Here is a 6585-nt window from a genome sequence, read left to right as displayed (position 1 = left end):
ATCAGCTTTCTGATGAGTAATCAAAGCAGTGCTTGTGCTAAACTGTGCTTACAGTGCCATGACTCCCAATAGTGTCTGCAGCCCCTGTGTGCCCTGAATGCCAAGGGAAAGTTGGCACTGATAGAAATAGTACAATTGAGGGGTGGATAGGTGGAAAGCCCTGCCCTTTGATGACACGCTCCTCTGAAGCTCAGGTTGCAATTTAGATCTTTTCTGTAATGTGAATAAGGTAAATTGAGTTTAAGGAACCTATATTCAGGAATATAATCATTTTTTAGATTTCCAACACAGTTGGAAGGAGAAAATCTACCTCTCTGAGCCTTATACACTGCTTTTGATGGTCACCAAGAACAAGTCAGGCCACTCCAAAAAGAAGAACCTACAGAGTAGTGGAAATAAGTAGACATATAACTTATATATAAACACACACGTACATACACAAACATAAAAGTGTGTGCCAGTGTGGGAGGCAGAATGCACAGGAAGCAAGAGGTTGGGTTCACTGCAGGAAGAATACAAGAAAGGTCAATGGGGCAGAACTTACCCAGTTCTGTTTGCATGAGGAATAAGAAACCACTTCTCAAAAGTCTTCCCAGAAGAAAGAATAATGAAATTATACAAACTTGGTCCAAGAGCACTAAGTCCATGCAGGAAGCAAGAGGAGATTTAGGGACAGTTGTTTGCCTGTGTCACAGAAAAAGAGCCTGGAATACACAAAATGAAAAAATATTTCTCTCAGTAAAGTTTCAGTCAGGTATAGAGCATTAAAAACAATACCCCTCTGGCCCGTGTAATAGAATATGAAGGAGTTTATCATCCCTTCTCACTTCCAGGGAATGTGAAGTTCATCAGAGCAGAGGGGATACAGCAGCCTGGACATGAAGCTGGACCTGCCTCCTGGAATCCGGGAGATGTAGGAGAGAATGACAGAGGGAGGAAGAGAGGGCAGTCTGGAGAGAGTGCTAGCTCCTAAGCTCAAGTGAGGCATCTCACAGGCTCTCTGAGCTAGCTGGAGAGATCTGAGAGCCATCTCTGTTTCCACAATTACAGACAGGAACAGAGGTAGAGAAATACCTTTTTTCTTTCTTACATTATGACCTCATAGTAACCTCCATAAAGGCATGACCTCAGGAAATAGGAGCCATCCATTTTTTAAAAGAATGTGATGATATATCAAAGATGACTCATGTCTTGATCTAGCATGTGACATCACAGATGGATAAAAGGAGACATATTTATGTATGTATACATACACACATGCACACGCATGCGTACATGTATTATTGCTGCGATCAGGTTTAAGTGTAAACACATACACTCTTTTCTTCCTTAAAGTTCTGAGTTTATTTCACTTGTCTCCCCATCATTTCCATGTCTGACCACTGCTACTATTATATCCTATCACAACATTTCATACATACTTAAAACCAAACAAAACGTGGGGTTCCATCTTTAAAAACCACATAGGCATTTTGGACCACATATTCTTGGCAATGGAACATGAACAACATTTATTAAACACAGTAGGGAAAGTTCTCACTCTGCATTACAGAGAGGACAACCAGATTATCAACTGTTACAGAAATGAAACGAGATGAAAATGTTTTGACAAATTGTTTAAACTCTTTTCTTAAAGAGACTTCCTCCACTGCCAGGGATCTTGAGTAGCCTCCTGGTCGGTTATTTGAATCAATTCTTCACATAACCGATGAACTTAGCTTCCACTTTAGGAAGAGAACCACCTTGTTCTATACTTGCTTGCATTTTGCTTTAATATCTTCTACAGGACTAGTTACTTGTGGTGTTTTAGGAGAGGTTTTTTTTTTCCTGTTTTTTGAAGGATTCTTGACCTTTTGATCTGGGTGTTAGTGGCTTTAAGTCTTTTCCATTCTGGTTTTATTTTTGTACATTTTTGACTGGTATATCTTATACAGATTTTTTCACTGGAGCTTTTTCTTCAGTTTCCTCATCATCTTCATCATCATCATCATCATCATCACAGCAGCAGGTTTTACTTTTTTCCATGGAACCCTGCTACCACCTACAGAAGCAGATCACTTTCCAGATATTCATAAGAGTTTCACATCCACCTCTTCATCTTCTGACTCTGCATCTTCTTCCACAGCTACTAAGTTCTGTCCACCAATATGCACTGGCCCTGAGTCACACTTCAATTGTAAGATCACAGGTGGTGTTATTTCAAAGCCCCCAAGAGAAACTGTTTCCTGTACAGACATTTTCAAAGTTGCCAGTGTTACTTTAATTGGACTGCCTTTGTAATTCATTGCTTCTGCTTCAACAAAGTGCAATTCATCCTTTGCACTAGCCCCTAAATTGACCATTCTTAAGGATGACGGGTGCTCATTTTCATCATCATTCACCTTAAAGTGATCATCTGTGTCACCTTTAGTTCACAATTGAAAAGATAGTTCTCGGGGTCTCAGAGGGTTCACATCTATGTTCATCGAATCTTCCATGGAGTGGCAGCACGCACTTAGGTGGGAGAGAAGGCGAGCAGAGACAAATGACTACTGCTCCAGGAACAGCCATGCCAAACAGAATCACACCCAACACATACATTCTTAAACTTTTTTTTTTTTTTTTTTTTTTCAGAAATGACACCTACTGCTGATGGATTTAATGACAACCCAGATGGTGGGTGGTGATGTCATTTCCTGAGTAGGAAAAACCGGGAGATGAATCAGATTTGGTCGGGGGAGTTATTAACAAGAGTTCAGTTCAGGACACATTCAGTTTGAGAGGAAAATGCTTAAGTTCGCAGTGGATGCACTATGTGGAGTTCAGAGGAGAAAATGCAGGAGATGTCAAATGGGGCATCATCTGCATTTAAAGTTATGGCCCCATGAGCTTAGGTATGAGGAGAGGGTAGATAGAAAAGAGAAAGCAGCTGAGAACAGAGCCCATGGCAAGGAAATGGAATAATAGGGAAGCTAAGCTGTATGTTGAATTCAATTGATAGCTTTATGTTGAATTCAATTCTATTCTATGAATAGAATTGTGTCTCTCCAATTATAGTCCTTGGTTTACCCTAAGGGAAAGGGTTTTATGATCCAACAATGTGGGATATCCCTCCTATACCGCTCCCTCTGGGAGTTTCAGAGGACCAGAGCAATATTTACAGATTAAAGAGTCTGAGATGTCCTTAAAGGAAAAACGTAGATTTTAAAAGAACATTTCTTTAAGTCAGGGGTTCTTGGAATATGATCCCCAACCCAGCAGTATGAGCATCACCTGAGAACTTGGGAGAACTGTTCATTCTCAGCTCCCCACAGACTTACAGAATCAGAAGCATGAAAAGTGAGACCGCGCAATCTATATTATTATAATCCTGCCACAGTGACTGTGATGTGTGGTTCAAAGACCACTGTCCCAAACATTTGGCCATTTTTCTTTTGTTGACAAATAAATGCTTTCAAAAATGTCTTTGTTGGAAAATAGTGTTTCTGAAAACCCTAGTTTTAAGATCTTTAGTTTAACAAATGCTAAAGTGCAGAATCACTATTAATAATTAAATTCATGGCTGGGCACAGTGGCTCACATCCGTAATCCCAGCACCTTGCAAGGCTGAGTGAGGCGGATCACCTGAGGTCAGGAGTTTGAAACCAGCCTGGCCAACATGGTAAAACCCCATCTCTACTAAAGACAAAAATTAGCTGGGTGTGGTGGCCCCACACCTGTAGTCCCGGTTACTTAGGAGGCTGAGGTGGGAAGAGTGCTTGACCCCAGGAGGTAGAGGTTACAGTGAGCCAAGATTGCACCACTGCACTCAAGCCTGGGCAAAAGAGCAAGACTCCATCTTAAAAAAAAGGGATGTTTGAATGTCAGGGAGCAGGGGAAGATGGCGCAGTAGGAGCAACTCAGGATTGCAGCTCTCAGTGAAGGTGCAGAGGGTGAGTGCAAGCTGCATTTTCAGGTGGATCTTTGTTGCCCACAGAATGGGGAAATTCCCAGGTGTAGGAGAGACACGGGATGCCAGTGCAGCTGTTTCGGCTGGCGCAGCCATTTCAGCCTGCGCCGCAGTGCAGCGACACTCTGCACAAAATGCACTGGTCTGGGTGCCCTGTTAAACCAGCAATTTGAGATTTGGGAGGGAAGGTTAGCATATCCATCTGATTAAACGGGACTTGGACAGTGAGCAGGCCAGGAGATTCCTGGGAAGCCACCTTTGAGCTGGCACAGTGGGTCACTGCACGGGAAATCACACAGATCCCAGTGCCCTATCAGCAGGTGACCGAAACACCTGGGAGAGAGTCAACCGTTCAACTTAGAAAAAAAAAAAGAGGGCTCTGAGGCAGGGAGCCAGATGATCAGGCTCAGCGGGTCCCACCCCCACAGGGACAAACAAAACAGCAATTTGAAATGCTCAGGGTTGAGAGTTTCACTGCGGGCACAGCTGAACCTAGGATGGTGCAGCTTGGTGGAGGAGAGGGGTCCACCATTACCGAGGCATACCGCCCCTACTGAGGTACACTCCCATTGCTGACGCAGGCAGCCATTGCCGAGGCAACCTACCATAACAGACAGAGTCCACCAATACAGAGGCGGGCCACCATCACCATAGCAGTTTTAACCACACCCATATAAACAGGACTACAGGGAATTACACTTGGCAGCAGGGCGGAGCCCACAGCAACAGGGCAGAGCCCACAACAGCAGGGCAGAGCCCACGGCAACAGGGCAGAGCCCACAGCAGCAGGGCAGAGCCTCAGCAGGCAAATAGTGACTACACTGCCTCCTAGCTGGGCAGGCAGGACAGTGCAACGGATACTCATAAATAAAGCCCTAACTCACCGAGACAGAGCATCTGAGGAAAAAAAGGGGTTTTATGAGTCCTGCTGCAGCAGACTTAAACGTACTTGCCTAACAGCCCTGAATGAACAACGGAGCTCACAGCTCAGCACTTGAGCTCCTATAAAGTACAGACTATCTCCTCAAGCAGCTCCCTGACCCCCTTATATCCAAAGAGTCACCTCAAAAAGGACTGATCAGACTGACATTTGGTGGGCATCATTCTGGGACAAAGATAGCAGAAGAAGAAACTGGTAGCATACCTCATTCTTCCGCAGCTGCTACAGGTGTACCCCAGACAAGCAGAGCCTGAAGTGGACCTCAGCAGTCTTACAGCAGAGATGCTAGACTGTTAGAAGAAAAACTAAGAAACAGAAATACTTCATCATCAACAATCCGGGCATCCACTCAGAGACCCAATCGAAAAGGCAGCAATTACTCAGACGACCAGTGGATGAATCCACAAGGATGGGAAGAAACCAGTACAAAAAGGAGGAAAACACCCAGAACCAGAACACCTCACCTCCTACAAAGAACCAAAACTCCTCACCAGCAAGGGAACAAAGCTGGACAGAGAATGAGTGTGATGAAATGATGGAATCAGGCTTCAGAAGGTGGGTAAAGAGAAACTTTCGTGAGCTAAAAGAACATGTTCTAAATCAATGCAAAGAAACAAAGAACCTTGAAAACAGATTTGAATAAAGATTTAAGGAAATGATAACAAGAATGGATAACTTAGAGAGGAATATGAATGAATTAAAAAAGCTGAAAAACACAACACGAAAACTTCGCGAAGCATGCACAAGTTTCAACAGCCGAATTAACCAAGCAGAAAAAAGAATATCAGAAGTCGAAGATCAACTCAATGAAATAAAATGAGAAACCAAGATTAGAGTAAAAAGCGCAAAAAGGAATGAACAAAGTCTCCAAGAAATGTGGGACTATGTGAAGAGACCTAATCCACATTTGATAGGTGTACCAGAATGTGACAAAGAGAATTAATCCAAGCTGAAAAATACTCTTCAGGATATTATCCAGGAAAATATCCACAACCTAGCAAGGCAAGCCAATATCCAAGTCCAGGAAACACAGAGAACACCACAAAGATATTCCACAAGAAGAGCAACCCCAAGGCACATAATCATCAGAGTCAACAGGGTTGAAATGAAGGAGAAAATGCTAAGGGCAGCCAGAGAGAAAAGTCGGGTCACCCGCAAAGGGAAGCCCATCAGACTCACAGAAGATCTCTCAGCAGAAACTCTACAAGCCAGAGGAGAGTGGGGGCCAATATTCAACATTCTTAAAGAAAAGAACTTTCAACCCAGAATTTCATATCCAGCCAAACTGAGCTTCAGAAGTGAAGGAAAAATAAAATCCTTTGCGAACAAGCAAGTACTCAGAGATTTTGTCACCACCAGGCCTGCTTTACAAGAGCTCCTAAAAGAGGCACTACACATAGAAAGGATCAACCAGTACCAGCCATTCCAAAAACATACCAAATGCTAAAGAGCATCAACAAAATGAAGAATCTGCATCAACTAATGGGCAAAACAGTCAGCTAGCATCAAAATGGCAGTATCAAATTCACACATAACAATATTAACCCTAAATGTAAATGGGCTAAATGCACCAATCTAAAGACACAGACTGGCAAATTGGATAAAAAGCCAAAACCATCAGTGTGCTGTATCCAGGAAACCCATCTCACATGCAAGGATACACAAAGGCTCAAAATAAATGGATGGAGGAAGATGTACCAAGCAAACAGAGAGCAAA

General features: G+C 43.2%; 1 pseudogene; it reads right to left on the bottom strand.

Moving 5' to 3' along the window:
* Positions 1-1561: 1561 nt before the first annotated feature.
* On the bottom strand, positions 1562-2357 carry LOC100387386 (nucleophosmin pseudogene; annotated as a pseudogene).
* Positions 2358-6585: the final 4228 nt, after the last annotated feature.

Source organism: Callithrix jacchus, chromosome 11, assembly GCF_049354715.1.
Source record: "Callithrix jacchus isolate 240 chromosome 11, calJac240_pri, whole genome shotgun sequence".
Lineage (NCBI taxonomy): Eukaryota > Metazoa > Chordata > Mammalia > Primates > Cebidae > Callithrix > Callithrix jacchus.
The sequence above is the reverse complement of the archived record's forward strand: the minus strand, read 5'-3'. Positions and strand labels throughout refer to the sequence as shown.